Genomic DNA, 25,114 nt, shown 5'->3' with positions numbered 1-25,114 from the left:
GTTTCCCAACACAGTAATGAATTTGTCTGTCACTACTTTTGGTTCTGTACATTCTTACTTTGCATATTTTGTAGCTCCGTTATTGGTGTATACATATTTAGGATTGATATATCTTCCTTTTTCCTGCCTTGTGTTCTTACATTCTCCTTATACATAATATTGGGGTTCATTTTGACATAATCATACATGCATAGAATATAATTTGCTCAATTTGAGTCCCTACTACTTACTCTTTCCTTCCCCTTCTCCCTCTCATTTTCCTTCTTTTATTCTCCTGGTTTTCCTTCCATTAGGTTTGGTATATCTTCTAGATGGTATTGTCCTATTATTATGATGTAATGTCCCTCTTTGCTTCTGATAATTTTCTTTTTTTTTTTAAAGAGAGAGAGAGAGAGAGAATTTTAATATTTATTTTTTAGTTTTCGGTGGACATAAGATCTTTGTTTTTTGTTTGTGGTGCTGAGGATCGAACCTGGGCCGCATGCATGCCAGGCGAGTGCGCTACCGCTTGAGCCACATCCCCAGCCCCAAGCTTCTGATAATTTTCATTTTTTCTGAAATGTGGACTTGATTGGTACAGTATTCTTGCTATATTTTTATTATTTGTATGATAGCCTTTCTATTCTTTTATTTTCAACCTACTGATGTTACATCTGATATGTTTCTTATAGAGCACATACTTAGACCATTTTTTTAAACCACTGCTAATTAATTAGTATGGTTACCTTTCCTTTATTTTTTAAAAAAATTTTTTGATTATCAATGGATATTTATTTATTTATTTATATTGGTGCTGGGGAACCAACCCAGTGCCTCACACAGCATTCTACCACTGAGCCGCAACCCCAGCCCTGCCTTCCGTTTCTTTACATCCTGTTACTTTCTTCATTTGTAATACATTGTTTTAAATTCTTCTACATACACTTGGAACCACATTAGATAATGTTATTATAGACAATTTTATAATTTGTTTTAAACATCAAATACAAAATTTAGAAAACTTGAAGAAAGAAAATGTATTTACCCATGTTTTTGTTTACCATGTTTTTCTTGATATTCTCAGTTTCTTTTTTTTTTTTTTTAATTTTCTTTTTGTTTATTGTCTTTGTTTAGCTACTTTTGTAGGGTGGGTCTGCTGCTGAAAATTCTCTTCAGTTCCTCTTCCTCTGAGAAGATCTTTATTTACTTTTCACGCCTGCAGGATAGTTTTTCTGGGCAAAGAATTCTAGGCTTGTGGTTGCTTTCTTTGAGTACTTAAACACTGTACCACTATTTTTGGCCTCTATGGTTTCTAATGAGATATGCTGTTTGAATTGTTATTCCTATATAAGTAAACTGTCTTTTTCTTTCTTGTTGTTTTCAGTATTGGGGAAAAAGGGGAGATGATTAATTTTCAGAAGTTTGTGATGTTTCTTGGTGTGTTTGTATGTGTGTATGTTTGGGAAGTTTTCAGCTATTATTTGGAATACTTTTTTAGCCCTCCACATCATTACAATGGCATGGATTTCAGATCTTTTCTTATTGTTCTGTAGGTCCACTGAGGCTGTGTTTATTTTTTCAATATATTTTCTTTCGTTCAGATTGGATAATTTCTCTTGTTTTACTGATACCCCGTGCCCCCCACCCTCTGTCAGTCTGTTCTACTGTTGAACCCGTCCATTAAGTTTTATATTTTGGTTATTGTGGGTTTTTTTGTTCAAAAATTTTGATGTGGTTCTTCTTTATATTTTCTGTTTCTTTGCTGAGACATTTTATTTTTTCATTTGTTTCAGCCTGGTTCACAGTTGTTCATGAAGCATTTTTATGGTTACTGCTTTAAAATTTTTGTCAGATAATTCTAGCATCTCTTTTCATCTTTATTTTGTCATCTTTTGTTTGTATTTTTCATTCAAATGGAGATATTCCTCCTTTTGGTATGAGAATGACTTTCAATAGAAATCTGGATATTTTGGATATTGTGTTGCGAGACTGTGGATCTCAACACTGACACACTGGGTTAGGGGTGGGAAATATGAGTTGGTTATATTATTGTTGGGCAGTGGTCAAAAACATTCTGAAATTGTATACTAGGTCTACTGTGATCCAACCCAGGTAGGGAGAGAGGGAAACATCATTGTTGGGAAGGTGGCTGGAAGTTGTATATTCACAGATGATTTCCATTGATTGTGTGAGTGGTGGTTGATAAAAGCCCAAGGTTCTTTGGTGTTACACCACCCAGTGTGGGAATTGTGACCCATTTTTAAAACCTGTCAAGAGTGGAAGTCTAGTACTGGATTTTAGAAGGCAATGGTAGATATAGGCCCATAGTTTTTTTTTCTGTGATGTTTCAGTTATATAGAGCAGTTATTTGCATCAGTTTTCTGTCTTGCTTTGTGGTCCTTTTCCTGGTCCTTTAGCTAGAGAGAGCTAGTTTTTGTTGGGACTTTATTGTCTGTGCCCTGTTGGTATTACTGGATGGCCAGCTTCTTTATTTCAAGTCTGGAATATATGAGGTAAAAAGAAACTCCAAGAAATTCACCAGTGTTGTTGCTTGGCCCTGAATTCCCTAGTAGGTCTGCTTTGTTCTTCCTTCCAGTCTTTTGGAGGTCATTTTATGTATGATTGCTAGCATTTTTAATTATATTTCATGAGAAGGATAGGAGTACATATATTTGTTCCATTTTTACAGAAGTGGAATTCCCTCACCTTCTTTTCAGTGTGGCAGGAAAAAAAAAAACAAAAAACAAAAAACACTGCGTAGATTGTGTTATAGAGAATACAGTTTAGAATTCCAAGTGGAATTATTAACATTGGAATGGATCTTTCAAAGGCAGAGAGATTCTCATCTCAGGTAATTTAGATATCATTCAGTTTGAAGACACGAGTTGCTGCCTGGTGACAGGCATTGAGTGACACAGTATTCTTTGATTTTCTTTCCATGTGCTATTTTGGTCTTGGTTTTGTATATACAGTAGAAAAGGAAGCATTTGGGATAGGATTACACCTTTATAAATCATTTTCAGGCCTGTTGCAGTTCAGTTGATTCCACTGGGCTTTCATGCAGTGGACCAAATGCCTTTCAGTCAGTCAACTTATGTAACTCATCTTTTATCTTTTATTCATAATTATACTAGCATTATTACACTGCCCCCCCTTCCACTTTGGGCTTTTAAGAAATTTTAGTTTTTAGATTAGCTGTAGATTAATCAGTAAGATTGGTTTTTTTTGTTTTTGTTGTTCTAAGAATTAAAAAATGTATAGATTTCATGTAAAACTTTAATAATAAATGTGTTAAGTGGTATTCATTTATAACTAGATCCTACCCCATGGCAACTACTATGTGTTCTTCATTATCAAAGATAGTTTTGTCTTTTGGAGTATGTCTTATGAATGGAATTATATGGTATGTAATCTTATAATACCTGAGATTTAGTTTCTATAGTACTGCTTGTATCAGTAGTCCATTTTTTTTGTGTGTGTGTGTGTGTGCACGTGCGTGCTGAACAGTAGTCTGTTACACATACCCATACATATACACTATAGCTTATCAGTTTCCCTATTGGGTTATTTCCAGTTTATAATAATTTATATGAACAAAGCCACTATAACATTTATATTTTTGTATATATTTATATAACATTTATATTTTTGTGTGAGCATAAGTTTTGATTTCTTCAAAGTTAATATCTAGGAATGTGATTATATATTTTTGTAGTAAGTACATGCTTATACAAGAAGTATCCAAACTTCCAAACTTTTTCAGAGTAGCTATACCATTTTTTACCTCATAAATACCTTCTATCTTTCCATCCTTTTCAGGAGTGTTAGCCCTTATGTGTTAGATCATTTTATAAAGGTTCCTTAAAATCTTTCTCAGGTAATTCTGACATCTGTGTTGTTTCAGATTGGTGTCTATTAACTTTTTTTCTATATAAGTTGAGATTTTTTTTCCTATTTCTTCATATGTTGATTAATTTTGAACTTTATTTTGGACATTTTATTACTATGTGAGATTTGGTCTTTTTTATATGCTATGGAAAATATTGTATTTTAATTTTAGTATGCAGTTGACTCAACCAAATTTAGGATGCGTGTTCTAACCAGCCCTCTATGCATTGTGGTTTCTGTCATTTGGTTCAATTTTCCACATCTTTTTATTGGTTTTTGGATTTGTCACACTTGCCACCCAGTGGCCAGTTTGGGAATCTGACCATCCTGTCCTTCAGTTTTTCATTCAATACAAGTATTTTGGATCGGACCCACACTTGAATAATTTGGAATGATACCAAGAGTTCATAAATAACTTGAAGTAATCACTTTACTGAGTTCCTTTCCTCTTTGTCATCCCTAAATACTTTATTTATGGGTCTCTGGTTGGAAAACTCAGATCTTTCATTAGCATAATTTTTCATACAGTTCCAATGATAAAAAAAGAGAAGGAGGAAAAAAAAAAAAGCAATAGGGTTTTCCCTACCCTCTTGGGACGAGTGTTCCACTAATCAAAGAAAAAAGGTTCTTCTCCTTGAGATTTTGTGTTCTTTTCCTGTAGGGTCTGGTGTTGCTACCTCCTCCTGACACCACAGAAAGACTTGAGACCCAGCACATAGAGAATAGAGGAAAGCTTCAGATTTTGTTGTTGTCCTATTTCCCAGCTACTTTTAGCTGAATTTAATAATCAGATTTTATTGCTACTCACAGTGGAACAGACAAGATAAAGTGTGCTTATTTCCTCTTAACCAAAACTGGGACCTACTGGACTTGCTTTACTGTTGAAATAATGGAAAGAGTAGAAGTAAAGATTTAGGTTTTATAGGGCCTGAAGGTCGTAACATTTAGGGGCCCTTTTAAAGAAATGTCAAGAATATGAAATTAGGTACAGTGTTCGGAAGGGGATGTGAAAGTGAAGGTCGTCCCTGAAGCTTAAGTTTCATTGGTTTTTATGTAAAACATAACTACTGATTATAGATTGTACATTGTACAGTGTGGTTTTTATTCATATGTTCATTCAGTATTCATAAAAATGAAACCTATTTTTTAAATAACCCCAATTTTATAGATGAGTGAAAGAGATTTAGAGTTGTAAAATCATCCAGGTAGAAAAGTTGGAATTGTGCTTTAAAACTCAAATATATTAATTCCAAAGCATGTGGTCTTTGACTACTATAGTACTTAATAAGTAGATTATAGATTATGAGAGCCAACATATGCTTATAGTTCAGAAGTCTGAGTGTTCAGTTGTAGCTCTGGTGTTGATTATCAGTGTGGCCTCAAAAGTTTAATCTTACTTCTATATGTCTGTAAAATGGGGATAATAAAACATTGCTCTTGACATTGTTTTGAGGATTACATAGTTAATATAAAGCATTTAAGATAGCTACTGGCATATAGTAAGTGCTTTTTGTCCACCATGTACAACAGTATTTTTTGATAAATTAAGTCATATTCTATTTACTGTGCCTATCAGCACTGCTTCTTCAGGTCTAAAGACTGGTTATAAGAAAAAGGTATTTTTCACTTACTTATAAATAAGTTTTGATCATATTATAGACTTGGAACACAGACTGAGATATGACTATTGGTAAAATAGGCTACAATTATATAATTGATATTTTTGTTTTCTGTAAAGAATTTATTTATTTTTTTAAAGTTTAGGATCATTAATGTATTTAACAAACAAAGCTAGAAAAAAACATGTTCTATATGGGTGATCTGAAAATCTGGAATATTATAGGCTAAATGTTTTGGTAAAATGACCAGATAATTAATAACATAGTTGGAAAAGTTTTTTTTTTTTTAAAAAAAGCCCTCTTCTTAGTCTTAAGTTCCTCTGTAAAATGGAGACCCCATTCACATTTTCATTTTCCATGATTTCTGTTACCTGCGATCAACTGCAACCTGAAAATATTTAATGGAAAGTTTCAGAAATAAATAATTCACAGGCTTTAAGTTGAGCACTCTGAGTAACATGATGAAATCTTACACTGTTCTATTTTGCCCAGCCCAGGATAGGAATCCTTCCTATGTCCTGCGTATCCACCCTGTATATACAACCTGGCCATTAGTCACCTAGTAGACATTTAGATTATCGGATTTGCTCTAATGGCATTGCCGTGTTTGTGTTCAAGTCTTATTTTACTTAATAATGTAAGAGCAAGAGTAGTGATGCTGGCCATTCAGATATGAGAAAGAGATGCTGAAAATGCTTCTTTAATATTAAAAGGTGAAAATATAATAAGTTACTTTGAGAGAAACCATATTCATATAACTTCTTTATAGTATATTATTCTACCAGTTAATCTCAGTATATTGTTATAATTGTTCTACCAGTTAATCTCATTCATAAATTAAATGTTATTGTACCTATGTATGTATGTATAGGAAAAATTATAGTATAAATAGGTTTCAGTACTATTTGTGGTTTCAAGCATCCATTGTGGGGGGGGTCTTGGGACATATTCCCCCATTGACAAGGGGAAACTATTATAGTTATTTTTTGAAGTGTGAAAAATTACCATGAAACTTAGAGTAAACATTTATTATCTCACAGATTTTGTGGGCCAAGAATTTGGGAGTGGTTTTTAGCTGGGTCATTCTGGCTCAAGGTGTATCATGGGGTTGTAGTCAAGATGTCTGCTTAAGCTACATTCATTCAAGCTTTGAAGCCTTGACTGGGGTTTACATTAAGATAGTTCACTCACATTTCTTTCTGTGTTTGGCTTGCAGAGATTGTGCCTGGCTTGTAGGAGGGTTCATGAGTATCTTCACCCATGTGAACCTTTATTTAAGGTTTCTTGCATATCCTCATGATACATAGGTGGCACCCCCTAGAACAAGCAGTACAAGAGAGGTTAAAGAGGAAGTCACAATGTCTTTTATGACCTAATGACCTAGCCTCAGAATTCTCTATCTTTTCTGCAGTGTCTTACTATTTACATGGGTCAGCCTTATTCAGTGTGGAAGAGACTACTAGGAGTTGGAAATCATTGGGGACCATGTTGGAGGCTGGTTACCATCTTATATGATAACTCTGACAACTAAAAGAAATGCTACCAGTGTAAGCTTCTAGAACCTAGTAGGAGCCCCAAATAATACCTGTTTGATTAGCATGTGCTTTATTGATGGTCCCCTGGACAGTGGAAATTAGTTTCTGGTTGTTTCCCAAATGCAGAGGAATATTTAATATGTCTCTATGGAGAAGAGATGGCCACTGATCTCTTGACTGAAGAGGTGAAGTCTTCAGATTCATCTTGTAATTGTTAGTTTATTTATAAGCTTTGTTGGTTATTATTTAGATACCAAATGATGAGAGCAATTAAGAGTTTGAGGCAAGAATGTTGATAAAGCCTTTAAGCCACAATTGTGGCCCATAATGAATTTATTTCAATTACTATCTAGCACATCATCATTGAGGAAGAAAATGTATTTCATGTGTGATGTGTGCATATTTTAAATGTCGTGATTGAATGCCATTAGCCTCTTCTATTCTCTTTAAGGTTAAATAGGCTAATTTTTTTTTTCTAAGTAGACTAAACCTGTGTTAGCTCTCTGTCATTATAACAGGTACCTGAGATAATCAACTATAAAGAGGAAAGGTTTATTTTGGCTCAGTGTTTTGTTTTAGAGGTTTCAGTCCCAAATGGCTGACCCTGTTGCTTCTGAGCCTTTGGCAGCATAGCTTGGTGAAGCAAAGCTACTCACTCTCCTTGTGGGAAAGTGAAAGAAAGAGCAACAGGTGGCTGAGGTTCTATAGTCCCCTTGAACACACACTCCCAATGACCTGAAAAACCTCTCACTCATCTTAAAAAGTTTCCAATAGCGCCAAGCTGAGGACCAAGCTTTTAGCACATGGGCTTTTGGGGGACACTCCAAATTGAAGCTATAGCAGTATCTTACTGTTGATAGTGATATAGTATGGCTTATTTTGAAGAGGACACTATTTACAAAGCAATGCATAAGTAGAACATATGACAGTTACTTTATTTGTTGTGAAAAAAAGCACATGAATGTTCTTATTTAATGTGAGGTATTCTTTAGATGAATTAGTTCTTTGGTATCTGGAAAATATCTTTTTTCTTGTAATGCTTATTTTAGTACTGAGTATATTTTTGGTGAGTTTTTTTTTCTTACTATAGCAATAAATAAGGGCTCTATGGCATTGGAAAATGTCAAATCATTTTATAATTTCTGGAATCTAATTATGTATGGTTGTTTATGAACAAAATTAATCGAAACATTTTTCTTTAGATGTTGGTTAAAAACTTCATAAAGAAGTGGTACCCAATTAGACTATCAAAATTTATCATAGTACTGTATAAATATTTGACCACTGGAGGGCTCCATATTTTAAAAAATTATATCAAAGATATAATGCTTACTCTAAATAGTTTTAAACAGTGTAGATTGATATAAAAGATTCCATATTTTTGAGTGAAATTGTTAATGATTAAATATAGTGAATTAGATAGTAACTGATTACAAATGAAAATTGTGTGCATGTACAAATAAAATATATTAATAAGTAATTCTTCCTTTTCCTTTTATTGGAATTCTTTATAATATATCTCAACTCATGTCAAAGTAAGAAACTAATATTTTGAAATCTCTTAGTAAAGAAGTTATTGAGACAGCTTAAATAAGTATATTTTTAAATCTCTTTCCTACATGTACAATTTTTATATTAGGAAACTTCCTTTTTTAAAAAGTTCCTTGAGTTTATTATTTCTATCTAGTATAAAGAATTCTCCAGTTATCTCAGTTGACATAATATAAGCTTCACAGGACATTAGGGCACATTTTGAAACTGAACCAAAACCAAAAAGTTGTGGCATCTAGCTGGACACAGCACACACCTTGTAATCCTAGATACTCAGGAGGCTGAGGTTGAAGTATCACAAGCTGGAGGCCAGCCTGGGCAACTTACCTAGAGATCCTGTCTCAAAATTTAAAAAAGGGCTGTAGTTCAGTGCATGCCTAACAGTTGCAAAACAAGAAAAAAACAAAAGATGATTTTAGGATTTTTTGGGGGAACCAGGGATTGAACTCAGGGGCATTAAACCACTGAGCCCTATTTTGTATTTTATTTAGTGACAGGGTCAGTCTCACTGAGTTGCTTAGAGTCTCTCTGCTGCTGAGACTAACTTTGAACTCACAATCCTTCTGTCTCAGCCTTCTAAGCTGCTGAGATTACTGGCAGGCACCACCTCTCCTGGCTGATTTTAGGATTTTAACCCTTAAAATGTTAGTATTTCTTAGGTCTAAATGTATAGTTTATGCTATTTTGTTCTGAAGACTTTAGAGCTTGTTTTTCTTTTCTTTTTTTTTAGAGAGAGAGAGAAAGAATTTTTTTAATATTTATTTCTTAGTTTTCGGCGGACACAACATCTTTGTATGTGATGCTGAGGATCGAACCCGGGCCGCACGCATGTCAGGCGAGCGTGCTACCGCATGAGCCACATCCCCAGCCCTAGAGCTTGTATTTCTTTATCAGTAAAATGGTATTTTACAAAGATGAAGAATTAGAAACTCATCACATATATTAGTACTTGAAGGAAGTGTCTTTTTGTCTAGAGCAATTCTAGAAGGGAAACTATTGTTCCTCAAAACCAGCATTTTTTACTTCCTTGACCTTTCCTACTTGAAAGAAAGAAGTATTTTGATTTCTTTATAATTGTGAAGTGTTTACTTTTTAAATGTTTGATCAGAGCTCCGGGAAGCCTGCAGTTTCTAGGATAGCTAAAGATTTTTCTTTTTCCCTGATAAGATTTGTATCTCTTTATACTCAGCTTGCAGAACTGAGGATATTTGTTTTAGGTGTTTCCCAGTTGTTCAGTAGCTTTGTCCTTTAGCACCTCCTTTTCACAAAAGGAAGCTAAAATGCAAATTAATTGTCAATGAGGAAGAAAAAAACAAAGCAAAATAAAGTAAAAACACAAAACTTCCCTACCTGATCACTTGAAAACTGCCCAGAATCTATGAATATATTAAGTGCTCACTTACTTCTACTTGTATATAAGGGCTAATTATTGGTATAAAGAGCAACCAAAAAGAATCACGAGAGATGACGGTCCTGAGCTGTTACTAACTGTGTAAATGATATTGGAATTGTGAAACGATATTTATTTTTAAGCCATTGATGTAAAATTTTAAGCCATTAGGCAGCCTCACGGAGACAATAGCCCTTCTCTACCTCTCATTCACACCACTCAATAATAAGTGAAAGACAATAATCAACGTCATTTTGGGGCATTGAGGCACATTGTTTTTTCTTCCTGAAAACACACCTAAGTAACAGTGATCATGGCATACTTCCAGATGCAGTTAGAGGATGCAAGAAATTCTGCAAAATGCTTCCATATTAGTCAGCTGTGTTATAAAACTTGTTTTTAGCTGTAAAATATGACAGAAGATATAGGAAAGAGCATGACACTACAATTATGACTACTTGCTGCCCCCTGAATGTGAAGACAGTTCTGCATTGCTTGTAGTGAAACTTTCTTCCAGCACCTTTTTTATACAGATTGATTGATATATATGGCATTAATTGGTAAGATGCCTGTCAGAATAGAGGGTCTTGCCATAAAAAGGAATAAACCTCACTGGTCCATTCAGTATTACCTGTGATCATTTTAACCTTGTGTTCTTCATCTTAGATCATCAGACAACAGCACTGCCACTTTTTAGCAGTTTTTAAAAATCAGTTCAGTCCTTGCATATTCATAGTTCATCTCAAGCTTGGCTGCACCTTAAAAATCACCGGGGGAACTTTTATTTCTGTGCATGCCTGAGACTAACCCTTGAGATTATTTTGGTTTAATTGGTTTAGGATAGGGAAGACTTGGGGATCTGTATTTTTTAATTTTTATTTTTATCCCCCCCACCCCACCCCACATACTGGGGATTGAATCCAGGGACATTCCATCTTTGATCTACATTCCCAGCCTTTTTAGAAATTATTTTTGTGACAGAGGCTCACTACATTATCCAGATTGGCCTCAAACTTGTGATCCTCCTGCCTCAGCTAGGATTATAGGTGCAAGTCACCATACCTCTCTGGACATTAGCATTTTAAAGTAGTTTCTGTGATTGTGTTTTATAATTCAGGTTGAGAGTGATTAAAAAGGAAGTGGCATTCTGGCAACTTTTTAAGGTTCCTAAAAGTTCTGATTAAACAAATGTCTCAGTAAATACAACTACTGTTCATACTTGAACATTTCTCTTCTTCATATTGCCTGGTTCTCGAGCCGAGTTGAAGAGTGAGGAACTCTGGTTGCTGACATTGCTTGTTTTGTTGCTGATTATTTTGAGCTGAAACCACTTAGGTTTTTGTGGTAGAAATGGGGAATATGATGTTAGATTATTAGGATTTGACCTGTCTTGATAAGCTTGCATTTGTGTTGCCGGTCAAGGCAGGCAGCGCTTATCTTTCACTTTTAAACCAGTTCTATCAGAAAATAGAATGTGACCTGGCTAAGGGAACATAATTCAGCTAGTGAAATGTGCTTCAGGGTAAACATCTTTTGAAAGGTAAGAGATTGTAAATGGAAGAATTGTGGAAGAACAACAAAGGATACAATTTTTTTTTTTCTTTTTTGGTGGTGCTGGTGATTGAACCCAGAGCCTTGCAAGGCGAGCACTCTCCCAACTGAGCTATATCCCCAACCCTAGAACCACATGTGATATAGGTAGTTGTGTGCTACAGGGAAAGGGAACTTAGGGATTAGCATGTCCTGACCACAGGTCACACCAGTTCATAGAACTGCTCAGCAGCATCCATCATGGGCAAGGGTGATGATCCCTTACCTTCTTTTATAAAGGAGCTGAGGTAAGCTGTGATGTTTCCCTGCTATTGCAGTCCTTGCGCCCATGTTTTCCATATTCTTCTTAGATGAAGACCTCGGGTAACATCTCTTTACCATAGATTTAACTTGTGTGTTTTCATGACTCACAAATCCTGCTATCTGCTCAGGTTTTTTTCTGGTTCATTCTGTATAACACATGTCATGTAAAAGATTCCAAACCGAATCTTTGCTGACTAGAACAAACCTTTTAGTGGCTTCCTTGCTCCTAACCTCCAGGACACACAGCTTTTCCATCACAGGAGTGTAATATCACCTTGTCATTTTGCCCAGGCCTCCAAGCCCTCGAATTCAATTTGGGCTTGTCCCCCATTTCACTCAGCACATCAAACTTGGTTAATCAAATAAATATACCTCACAATGTGCCCTAGGCATGCATTGGATGAAAATAGTGAATATGTTCAGATTAAAATGTAGCAGATCTCTGTGGTGGGAGAAAGTGAAGTGTTAGGAAAACAAACCAAAATTTAAAATAAATGCCCTGGTTTAGAAGATTTTAACTAAGCATTTTATTTATATATTTTATATAGTATGAGTTTTAGCTTGCATGTTTGGGAAACCATTTTCCTTGCATAGGGTTAGCTTTAAAAAACACTAAGAAAAGGACTGGGGTTGTGGCTCAGTGGTAGAGAACTTGCCTAGCATGTGTGAGGCACTGAGTTCAATCCTCAGCACCACATATAAATAAATAAACAAAGGTCCATCAACAACTTGGAAAAAAAAAAAAAACTAAGAAAAAAGTAATAACTTATGGCAAATTTTGGCAGTCTCTTATTTTTATAGACATTGTCTCTTTTGTAGAGGCTACACTACATATAAATATTACCAGTGTATGCTTTCTTTTTTGCTATTTATGGATTATCCGTAACAACCTGGTGACACTTTAATTCCAGCTCAGTTATCCTTAGCTATCAAAGACTCTTTGACTTCTCTTACTTGCTGTTTTTCTGACTTGTTTGTAAGAAATGTAAAATTTTTTTTTTACTTTTAACCATAGGAAAATATAAATAGTAGCTATTTTAAATTTACTGTACTTAAAAACTTACCATATTATTTTTACAGATATTATTTTGAGAAAATTTCATTTATGGGAGGAAAAGGTATTAAAAAGTGAATTAAAATTCTGATTTTAATAAGAATCCAGTTCCTTCTAGTAATAGTGGGAATCAAGAACTAGTTAACAGGGTTGGATCTGTAGCTCAGTGGCAGAGTGCCTTGCCTAGCATGTTGTGAGGCACTGGGTTTGATCCTTAGCACCACATTAAAAAAAAAGAAACAAAATAAAGGCATGCTGTTCATCTACAACTACTAAATAAATAAAAGAAGGAAGAAAGGAAAGAAGAGAAAAGAAAAGAACTGGATAACAGATTTCAATTCCAGATCCTGATAGGAGCCTTCAATGTAATCTTAGAAATGATTGTTCCTGTGTATTAGTGCCTTTCAGTTATTGGAAATGTCTTAGGTGATTAACTTGAAATTAATTTTATAGGGGAAATACAATTTTAAAATTAGAATTGTAGTAGTTTTGTTTTTTGCTTTTAAGTCAGATGTTTGGGATGATTTTCACGGAAAGAAGGGTTTACACAATAAAAATGTGCGCTGACCAAAAGAGTCAACCATGTATCAAAGTGGTTATCTTTATAGTGGAATTTTAATTGAAAGGGAATATGTACTGTTAGGGGGAAAAAGGCAGAATTTTTCAGAAATTCAATTGTAAAATATATTAATTCCACCAAGATACTCATGATCTTCAATAAGGTATAAATAAAATCCTTCATCAAATGTTTTCTGAAATCCTTTTGCTCTCTTATAATGAGTAGTTTGGGGATATTAATAAAACACTTGACTATTTTTTTTTTAATGACCCTCATGTACATAGAGAAGCCTAGTGGCTGAATGATTTACCTACCTAATAATTTGTACTCTAGGGATTTTTTTTTTTTCTGATTTGTATGGTTGATGAGTATAATTATAAGTTATTGGTGGTGGTTTTGTTTTCTTAACATATAAAATAGAATAAAAACCCTCTTATTAGTTACTGTAATAATTTTTGTTAGATCCAAATGTTTGTAAAGTGCTCTGAATTCCAAAGAACAGTTCTGTGAAAATAGGTGATAATGAAATTTATTTTGAATTTCTTATTACTCCAGTTTCACTTTAGTGCAACAATATGAGCACAAACTTAATGTGATAATTGAATGGTACTAATATTAAATCTTTTGATGATATGAAAAGTTTTGTACTATCTTTTAATTAGAAACTAGCATGTGCTCATTTCCAATTCTTTAAACAGTTTGACTAACACTAACTGTGAATTCTGATTTTTTGGGACATTAGTACACCATAATCTTTAGTACAGAGACATTCAGCTTTCTTAGTTTTCTAAAGACTCTTGAGAATCTTGAAATGCTTGGATCTTAGACTGGAAGGCCTCTGTGCCCTGTATGGATTCCATATAATAGCTTCTTAGGTTTTCACTTGATTATCTCTATCTATGAAGGGAACTCCCTTCACTTTTGTACAGATCTGATGTTTTCTTATATTGAACCTTCTAAACTGCCTCCTAGAAACATCTGCTCATTGATTTCAGTTTTAAACTCTGAAATAACCATACAAATTTATGTCTGATGTCTCCTCTTTATGAGACACTGAAGGGATGTGAAAATAGAACTTCTTCTTTTCCAGAGTTACATTTTTATTTTCTTTAACCATTCTGCCCCCAGCAGAATTGCTTAGCTCCTCTCCTAATCTCTCAATAGTCTGTTCTAGAGGCACTTTGAGTTTTTTATGTTCTTACCTTGATGCAGTAAACAGAACCAGGTAGAGTGGGTTTTTTCTTTTTTTGTTAGTATATTTCTGCTAAGTCCATTTTATTTTGGGGTACTTCACAATGCTGACTCATATTGCACTATGCCATTTTACATGCATTTCATTCAGTTAAGATATACATCCCTAATTCTCAGCTCTTGCACTTTTATTCATTCCACTTGATGAGACTAAGTTTAGATTACGTATGCTACCTTTCAGTGACATAATCAGATAAAAGATAAGGTAACAGTGCTTACTTATACATCTGTGGGTGTGCTTACATGCTACCTATTCTTGTTACTCCACAGTTGGAAATTTTAAACATAAGTGTAATGTCTGTTAGCATGCATTTTTACTGGAACTTCAAAAGAGAAACCTAGAGTCTCCCCGACAACCATTTTTGGAACCAGGGATTGAGCTCAGGGGCATTAGATCACTGAGCCATATCCCCAGCCCTGTTTTGTATTTTATTTAGAGACAGGGTCTCACTGAGTTGCTTAGTGCCTCGCTTTTGCTGAGGCTGGCTTTGAACTCATGATCCTTCTGCCTCAGCCTCCTGAGCTGCTGGGATTATAGGCATGCGACTGCACCCAGTTTAGAATTCCCCTTTAACAGGTGGAGGGCATATGCTGTTATCTGATGTACCATTTTCAGTTTTATGTAAAATCAGCACATATACTCAGCACATTAAAGTGGTTGCTCTGGAGGGAGGAAGCATAATGGGAGTGAGATATGGGATCTAATTAGTTAAATAACTGGTTATTTTGTTAACTGTGGTCTTGAACTATGGTACAGATCTTACTCTACACAAGTACTAGTCTGAATTTCAAGTCTATATTTTAGATTATATTTTGAGGATCCCTTAGAATTTATTATACGAGACTCTTGGTGCTGATTGAATTAGTTGAAGGCTGTGAACCACATATTAGACCTGGGATCTAATGTGTATGATTATTCCTATTACTTACGGTTCACCTCCAAAGTGCAGTAATCAGAGTTCAGTTATAGATATGTTGCCAAAGCATCCTTTGACATTTCTAGAATACTATAAAAATTGTTGATGTATTTCATATTTGAAAATAACAAGTATTTGTGTTGTTGTTATTAAATTATAGAGACACCGTCTGTCTGGAATCCTAGTCACCACAGAGCTCAGTGGTTTGAAATTAGAGTTTTGGTTATGTGTGGATGTTCATATGTGACCTCATCATTCATTCATATGCATTTCAACTTTTATGAAAAAGAGGCCTGGGTCAAGCAAGCTGATATGAGGGATTTGGTAAAGAATATTATTATCATATATACTGTATGATAACCAACTCTTTGGTTCCTTGTGACTATAATCATCTGTAAAAGTAAAATACTATAAATGCATTTTAAGCTGTAAAGATTTCATTTAAGAAGTATATTCAGAATGATTTTAATATTAATATATTTTACTTTATTTTAATCTCTCAAAAATTGGTTGTTTTTCCAGAAGTATATATAACTTTCCAAAGCAAGACACTGTATTCCCAACTACTCGATGTTTTCATTTTGTTTTGTTTTCCCTCCTTTTAAGTCTAAGAGAAAATCATTTCAGGCCATAAGTTTGCATGGAGAATAAATTATGTGTCACTGTTAATGACATATACCACGATACATAATCAAGATATTGGAAATGTCCTTAAAATTAGTTTTAGAAGTCAAATTAACATTTGCCAATTTTTCCATGTTTGTATTGAAACCTGAAACTTTTCTTTATAAGAAATGTAAATTGAAGGATAAGTTGCTGAAACAGGAGAAGAGATTTAAAGTCTAAACAAATCTTGGCTTACTGAATATCATGATGTACCAGAAATTTTGAATAAATTTGTTGAAATAGGATTCAAAGTAGAGGAAAATAAATCAGTTCTTCCTTTCATTTCTTTTCAGGATGTATGTATGTGGTCCAGTACTTTTTCTCTTATTTCAACAAAATTGTAAACCATTCTCTCTCACTTTAGGTACTTTATAGTTACTTATAGTAATATAGTATACTTATATATAAAACTATGTAAGTACTGATAGTAATGTAGCATAACATCTCTGTTGTTTATTTTGTGATCTGTGCCAGGATTCAGGTTTCATATCTAGTCTTCATCCAGCGTCAGTGTCTAGGAAGATGGAATAAGAGCTGATTGGACAATCCTGGGTGATAATTCATCTCTGAAACTTAGGTAGAATTAGGTCAGTCCCATTCAAGGTACTGGACTCTTTTCCCAAAAGATATGTATATTCCAGGTGTGTGAAGTATTTTTCCAAAAATCAAAGTGCATAATGGGAAAGGTATGCTAAGTAGGCAAAAACATTAAATGTCTGCTAATTTCTGCTTAAGAGGAACCAGTATAGAAAATATGTTTTTGTAGCTAGTTATTCTCCTATTTAAATAAGGCTTCTAACAGCAAGTTTCTTTTTCAACTAGAAAGGTGGCAAAGTCTGATTTTGCTAATTTTAAGAAGTTCAGATTTCAAAGTGTGTAGGACTGAAAACCATGGCTATTACAGGTTATTCTAGGGGTGCTTCAGGATAAGCCTTTTGCCTTTTGCCATGTAGTCCTTATAATTGGTGGCCCTGGGGTTGTATAACATTGATTTCTGTGTGTCAATGCACTGGATTTAGTGGCAAAGGATAAGTCTATACCTATTTATGGAAATATTTAGAAGACTATTTTCTTTTCATATTTTTAGTTGATTTAATTTAAACTAAATGTTTTGTATTAAATATTGACTTAGGAGCAGTGGCAAGTAAAGCCATTGGCTTTTTAAAAAAATTTATTAGTTATTGATGGACCTTTATTTATTTATTCGTTTATATGTGATGCTGAGAATGGAACCCAGTGCCTTACACATGCTAGGCAAGCTCTCTACCACTGAGCCATAACCCCAGCCCCATTGGCATTGTTTAAAAAAAAAATTTTAGTTTTGAAGGACACAATAGCTTTATTTATTTATTTTTATGTGGTGCTGAGGATCGAACCCAGTGCTGCACATTTGCGAGGCAAGCGCTGTACTGAGCTACAGCCCCAGCCCCCATTGGCATTTTCTTGAGGATTAATTACTGGTGGGGCATTTGAACTGTACAGAGGTGGTTATTATATGGCATGTGCTTCGTTTCAATGTAGGACATAATTTAAATTGGTACTAGGTGTTTCTCTTGAGGGGTGTACATTTAAGGGAGAATTAGTGTTCCTATATTCTCAACTAGTATTGGCTTGTCATTCTCTAGTCGTACATAATTCTCATTGCTAAGTGAAGTAAATTGACATCAGATATTTTTAAAACTAATAGACTATTTTTAATAGCACATCTAGGTTCACAGTCAAATTGAAAGTATAGAGTATTCCTCTATACCCTTTGTGTGTGTACACACACACACACACACACAAGGTTGGCATTGACTCTTTATTTGAAGGTGTTGCTTAGAATATTTAGAAACATATGTATTTGACATGTGCATTTCTAGAGCTAAGTGCTGTCTTTCTCTGCCTTCAGTTTGGCAAAGACAAAGCATTCCAGGAAATGTTCAGGAAACATTCTCTGAACTCTGGGTGTGAAATGTTAGGGTCTTTTTAATGGGTCTTTTCTAGCTGAATATTGCTGCTGTGATGGGCCACTGGAAGAGTGGAGTATACAGTATGGTTTGGAGCCTCCTGCTGGTTATGGACAGCAAATTCTAGATCAAACTGATGATAATCCAGAAATGCATTGTGGAATTAGTACAAAGGCAGGAGGCCTGGTTCTAGCCTGTTCCTGCCACTATCTTGCTATGCCATCAAAAGGGCTGGAGTAAGAGGCCCCTTACTCTCATGTGCCCTCAACATTCTGTGATTCTACAGTTTCATAGGAAATAACATCAGACCCTGTGGGCACCAGTATGGAGTAATGGGGGAAGCATTGTGAAGACCTGGGGTATTGTCTCAACTTGGTTAAAAATCAGCTGGAATACCTTCTGTCCAGCTTCCCTAGGCCTTACTTGGTTTTAGCCATGGAAATGTGATTGAACTTCCCTGTAACCCCTAAGGAAAGTTTCGTGTAGTTTTCTGATTTAAAATAACTAATTACTATGTGATCTTATTGGTCCCAGAAATATAATTGCTTTTTGAATAAATAAAAAGGAAGCATATTGACACATCACAGTCAGTCACTTGTAAGCAGACTGCTTTGTGACTTCATGCCAAAAATATGCTTACGGGGCTGGGGGTTGTAAATCAGTGATAGAGCACTTGCCTAGCACATGTGAAGCCCTGGGTTTGATTCTCAGCACCACATAAAAATAAATAAGTAAATTAAATGAAGGTATTGTGTCCATCTACAACTAAAATTAAAAAAATATATACATTTATATAAACACACACATACATATTAGACACATCTGAAAGGAACAGGAACAGGATCCTATCTGGTAAGTAGAGTTTTTTGTTACTGGAAATTTTTTTTTTGGTGCCACATACAGTGGTGCACATCTATAATCCCAGCAGTTTGTGAGGCTGAGGCATCAGGAAGATAGTTTATAGCCAGCCTCAGCAATTTAGTGAAACTCTGATTTAAAATAGAAAATAAAAAGGACTGGGGATATAGTTCAGTGGTAAAGCACCCTAGTACCCTCCCTCCCCAAATATAGATTTTAATAGAAATGTACTTTTATTAAATAATATCACAAAATTTTAAATTGAATTTTTAAGTTTGTTCCTTTAGACTTACTTTGTGTAATTTGTATTAAAACAGAGTAGAAAGGAAAGATCAATGCCCTTTACTTCTTGGAACAGAATATTTTCTGTTTACAATTACGTAAATTCTTATTATTGACCTCTTTTATCATGACTTTGGGTATTTTTTTTTTTTTATCATGACTTTGGGTATTTTTTTTTTTTTTTTTGGTAAGAATTTGATTTTCTGTATGTTGTGAATTATTGATGTTGCAAAAGCAGCCACGGGAACCCTTTCTTACTTTGTAAGACAAAGTGGTCTTGAGGATTGTCTATTGAGTTTCACTTGCAGGAATCCTTCTGAAGGTTCAAACTAATTCCTAGAGTACATGTATTAGGCTTGCTTGAGCTAATGTAATCTCTGAGGGGGGTGTCCCCTAGTTATCCTCTTTATTTTCCAGTTTAGTGCTTGGTGGCTTGATAGAGCTTATGAGTCTTCCTAAAGTACCTGGGTGTTCCCTGTTACTATTCCCGATGTGGCTGCTGGCAAGCATGCTTTTGTACTCCTTCTGGAAGTGATACTTTCTCTGCCTTTATTATTTTAATTTTTTTTTAGTTGTAGATGGACACAATACCTTTATTCTATTGTTTATTTTTATGTGGTGCTGAGGACGAACTCAGTGCCTCACATGTGCTGGGCAAGTACTTTACCACTGAGCCACAACCCCAGCCCTTTTCTTTGCCTTTAAATGTGCAGTTTTCCCTGCCTGAGAAGGTCAAAGTCACATTTACACAGTTCATGGGAGTATAAAGAAACATTTAGTGCCTCTCTGCCAAGCTATCTGACTAGACTAATGCCTATTCATTTTCTATCTCTACTTATGGAAACTGCAGAAATTCATTGTTCTGCCATGGTTCTTGAAGCAACAGTCTTAGGACAAGTGATCATTATAATAAAATGTCCATATTGTCAAATCAGCTAATGCACATTGAAATTGGTAGGAGTAAAAAGAGTCCCCCAATGAGCAGCTCTGTGGTCTGAAAGGGCGGGGAAACAGCCCAATGAGCATCACAGCAGAGGAGCCAATCAGCTGGAAGTTTGCTGGGGCCGCTTTGGCTGTGGCTCTCAACAAAAAGTAGTTGCTCAGACTGTCAGAATTAAGCATATATAGAATACCACCTAAATTAAAATAAAATCTATAGTGAAACACCAATTTCAAACACAATTCATTGAGCATTTAATTTTCAAGCCAACTCCAGTGTGTTCACAATAAAACTACCAAATGTTTTTTACTGTCTAATTTTAACTCTGATGAGACGATTACTTAATATTTATTGAGCACTTAATATATGCCAAGTACTTTACATTATAATGTCTTAATAATTCTTAAGGCAATCCTTAAAGATGTGGGGATTGTTGTTTGGGATAGAGGCTCAGGAATTGATCCACAATTGCAGGGTGTTATATCAAGGCTAGTAGGCTTAGCACAGCACTGTGCTATGATCTTACTCTATTGATCATGGACAAAAGAAAAAAAAAAAGGGAGGACAAATCATATAGTTTTCTCATTTGCCCATATTTCATATTCCGCTTTTCGATGTGAAATTAGTGCTATAGCCAGATCTGCCTCTTAGGTCTCAGCAAGTCTGTCTTCCAGTATTGAAGTTTTGCCTATCCTGGGCCAGTGCTTCTAACTCTGTGTATACTGAGGTCATCGTGCTTCATGTTCCAGCTTAATTTATCGGTGTAACATTATCCTTATGCATTCTAACTAAAAAAAAATTTTCGCTTACTATTTTAATATTTATTCTGTACGTGCGTTGTATGTGATTACTGAACTGGAACATCAGCTCAAGAAAGCAGCTGTGCTGTTAATGATACCTTTTGCAGTGTTGTGCTATCACATAATAGGTCCTTACTTTCTGAAATAGTGAAAGGTTGAATCATTCACATTGGTTGGTCTATAGTAGGTGGTATGTAGTTTTAAAAATATAATTTTATAATTGATACAATATTGAGTACTAGAGGGAAGTAGATTATTAAATCTTCTTGCTATTTTAGGAGACCCGTGTTATTAATGAATGCTAGAGTTTTCTGTCTTTGCTACCTAACAAATGGACAAATTTGTAAATACTTAGTAGCTACTTTGCTGGATATGGTGGGAATTCCTAAGACTGCTTATCTTTATTATTATCTTTAATGTTTCTTAACTGAAAAGCTTTGGGTCATGAGGAAATGAAGGTGGGCGTGGAAAGATGTCAAGGAGGTAATTTAGATTTGCATTGTCCTTTAAAAGATTTACCTTCTCAGTATAGCTGACATTTGAAATTTCAGTTAAATATTGGTTCTTGGACAGAAATAGTTGTGGCTTAGGCTTCAACCATAAAAGACAGGTGGATTACTTTTTATTTATTCTTACATTATGTTGTCTTTCTCTTGCGCGCGTGAACACACACATACACACACACACACACACACACACACACACACACTTGTCCCTGGGAGTTATCTTTATTTCTATGATGATATTTTATTTCAGCAAATGATTTAGTTGGAAATAAGGTTGTTTGTAATTTTTAGTTCTAGCCAGTGTTGGACCACAGTGACCTGAGGCATGGCATTCTTTGACTAAAACTGTAAAACAGCTAAGATGACAACACCATTTTTCAGTACCATAGTATTGTACAATGTATCTGATGCCACTATTGAGAAAATTAAGATTGCATAGAGTAGTGGATGGGAAAACCTTATGCACACACAGGACAGGGAAAGCTTTTGTTAAATTAACAAGAAGTTTTTAACTTGCAAACATGATGGTATTATATCATCTGACAGTAACTTGGAGTTTTTAGTTAAGTTCATTTATAAACATGTAGTAGATACATAAAGGAGTTGAGAAAAACATAAAAATTCACAATATAACATAAGAATAACAATAATAAGCTTTAAAACAGAAAAAAAATGTAAGAAAGCCCCATTGTAAGGTGGAGATTGGCAAACCTATTGTATGGAGGGAGCCTGTGGATAATTTAGTTCATATGCAGTTACTAGAACTCTTAGATTGTGACCTGGATTTGTTTTGACTTTCTGAGGTCTTACTGACTCAGTTTAGAAATGCAGCTCCTTTCAAATAATAAACATAATTGAAAGTAGTAATCTAAAAATGTGCTTTCTCTGGTTCTCCATTTTGATTTTTTCAGGTGTAAAAGCAAAAGTATTCTGTTTTCAGGAGGATGAAGAAAAAATTATTTACTTTTCTAGCATTTTGGCTTTTTTTCCCCCCCTTCTTGCTGTTCTTGTGCCATAAATGGAAAGGCATCTGTACCATGGACTGTGTCATGCCAGCTGATTTCTTTTTTTCATTTGAATGTAATTGTTCCTTAGCAAATAATTGCAGTCCAGAATGACTTTCATTTAGCTTGATTGAATTAGGGGTATGTATGAAAATGAGTTAGTTAAAGCTTAGTCTGTTACCCAGAGAATTGATGAAAACATCAGAAAAGCAGTCATTCATGGGAATTAAATATGCTTCCATATAAGCAGGCACATGGTCACCTTGGAGTCCCTTCTGTACTGACTAGGTAGTAGTGACATCAGGGTATAAAACATACAATTTTGGCATAGAAGGGAATTTTGCTGTGATGTGCCTTTGAATGCTACATTGGACATTAACACTAATTGGAAGTCTGCCTCATTGTAAGAAGTGGCACCTCACCTTTTTTAGTATAATAAGTTATTCAAAACACTGTGTCCCAAGGGGGCAGTGTGTGAGCTGTGCCAGAAAGCCAGTTGCTTTGGGATATTTCAGTGGTTGCTTGGACCACATCTTTAAGGTTGGTCTTTCAGATGCAAGTTAGATGCCTTATTTGTGTTAAGAGGCAAATAATAGGTATTTAATAGAAGACTGTTCACCTGCCATGATGAAGTTTCTAAGAGGGAATCTTGAGCGTGGTCAGGGTCTGCCAGGACTATCATGGGTGGAAAGCAGAGACCTTCAAAAGGGAAGGGGAGGTTTTTAGTGAGTTATAGTGGGTCCTAATCAGGAGGAATCAGAGTTTGAAGGCTCTCTGTGGGGGAGTGACAATTAAGAAGATGCCAACATGGGACCTGGAGAACATAGACAGGCACCAGGTGGCTCGGACAAATTCACCCAGGTTTTGATCAAAGGGCTTATTCAAGTCACCATTGTATTCATGCTTTGGGCATTTGCTCATCTGACCTTCTGACATCTCACAAAACAACCCAATTCTGTCAAATCAAAAATGAAATACTTGTAATTTAAATGCAGAACAGGCCACACTATAATTGCTTTTCTTGTGGGCATTTTGTAATAGCCTATAAAATCTCGAGTCTTCTTAAGTTAGGCTGACTCAGGTAGGACATTCAGCCTGGAAATTGACCTCTCCTCTGTGGCTGATTCACTGGCTTTTAGGTTTACCATGATGATTTTTATTTCCTTGAGAGTTTAACAACCCATATTAGCCACAGAATAGTCAGTTTCCTCTTTCATCCTCTTCTGCTTTACCCATAGATATTATACATAATAATATTGTATCATATATAATAATATAGTATCATACATAATAAATTATAGAACAGTGATCAAAATAAAATTTCCCATTATAGAAATAAATTTATCAGGGCACCTGAAGTTTATCTTTGAGCTCCTAAAATAATTTCTTATGGAAGAAGAATTAGCATTTTATTTCTCATATAGCATATCATATGTTCACTTCTTACACTAAAGTATAAACAAATATTTAAACCCAAAGAAGAATTAAACCTACACTGTTAAAATTAATTCTGGAGCTGGGCATGGTGGCTCACACCTTTAAACCCAGCTACTCAAGAGGCTGATGCAGTGTCACAAGTTGGAGGCCAGCCTGAGTAGCTTAGTGAGACTCTGTCTCAAAAATTAAAAATTAAAAAAATAATAATAAAAGAGATAGAGATGTAGCTCAGTGGTAGAACTCTTGGGTTCAATTTCCAGCAAACCACCCCCCTTCCCCCAAAAGCGATGAACCTTTTTCCTCCCAATTTTGGCTATACAGATTACATTAATACTTTAGTTTATAAGAATTTCTTTATTTGACATGTATAGTTATTTACTTAATGGTTTTTACTTATTTATTTAAGGGTTGTGTATATTGCTTTTATGAATTTGTATGAAGGAAAAAGTATATGACTGGGAAATTAGTTTGTGAGGTTTTTCTTTAAGTTATTTTTAAAATAACACTAGTTGTATATTTTACGGTAATTATAGACTTTCATACCATTAATTTCATCAGTTTTTTAAAAATTTTGTGCTTTCAGAAAAAGTTTTAAAATCAGGCATTTAATTTACAAATATTCATGTTAATCTTTGGGTTTATTTTTTTTTATCCATACACTTGTTTTCAAAATATGGGAATGAATGAGTAGTATCTTGTGTGAAGTGACATGAGACCATTTAATGTTCTATTTTTTCCTGTTGCTGTTTTGTTAATTGCATTAGTGACAACTGAATCATCTTAATTCTAGATAAAATTACTCTTGAATTATTACACATGTGAAAAGCCATTTCTTTCATATTATAGTGACTGATTAAAATAAAAAACTTTAGCTAAGCCATAAATGACTCATAGTATTGTTAGTGTATGCCAGAAAGTTATGTCCAATTTCTATAGTGTATAGCTTACAGAAGAAATGTAGTGTCATAATCTGCTTGGGGAAAGAAAATTTCCTTTTTGGTTAAATGTGGACAAGCAAACTATAAACTTAGTGTTATCTCACAAAGAAACTGAAATGATAAAACATATAATCTTT

The 25,114-nt window shown here is 34.7% G+C and overlaps 1 protein-coding gene across 7 annotated transcripts in view; it reads left to right on the top strand.

Annotated features, from left to right (window-relative positions):
- Bbx (BBX high mobility group box domain containing) overlaps positions 1 to 25,114 on the top strand; it is a 263,082-nt gene that overhangs the window by 80,928 nt on the left and 157,040 nt on the right. The window lies entirely within an intron of this gene.

Source organism: Marmota flaviventris, chromosome 8 (assembly GCF_047511675.1).
Source record: "Marmota flaviventris isolate mMarFla1 chromosome 8, mMarFla1.hap1, whole genome shotgun sequence".
NCBI lineage: Eukaryota > Metazoa > Chordata > Mammalia > Rodentia > Sciuridae > Marmota > Marmota flaviventris.
Note: the sequence above shows the minus strand (reverse complement) of the source record. Positions and strands in the feature narration are given on the sequence as shown.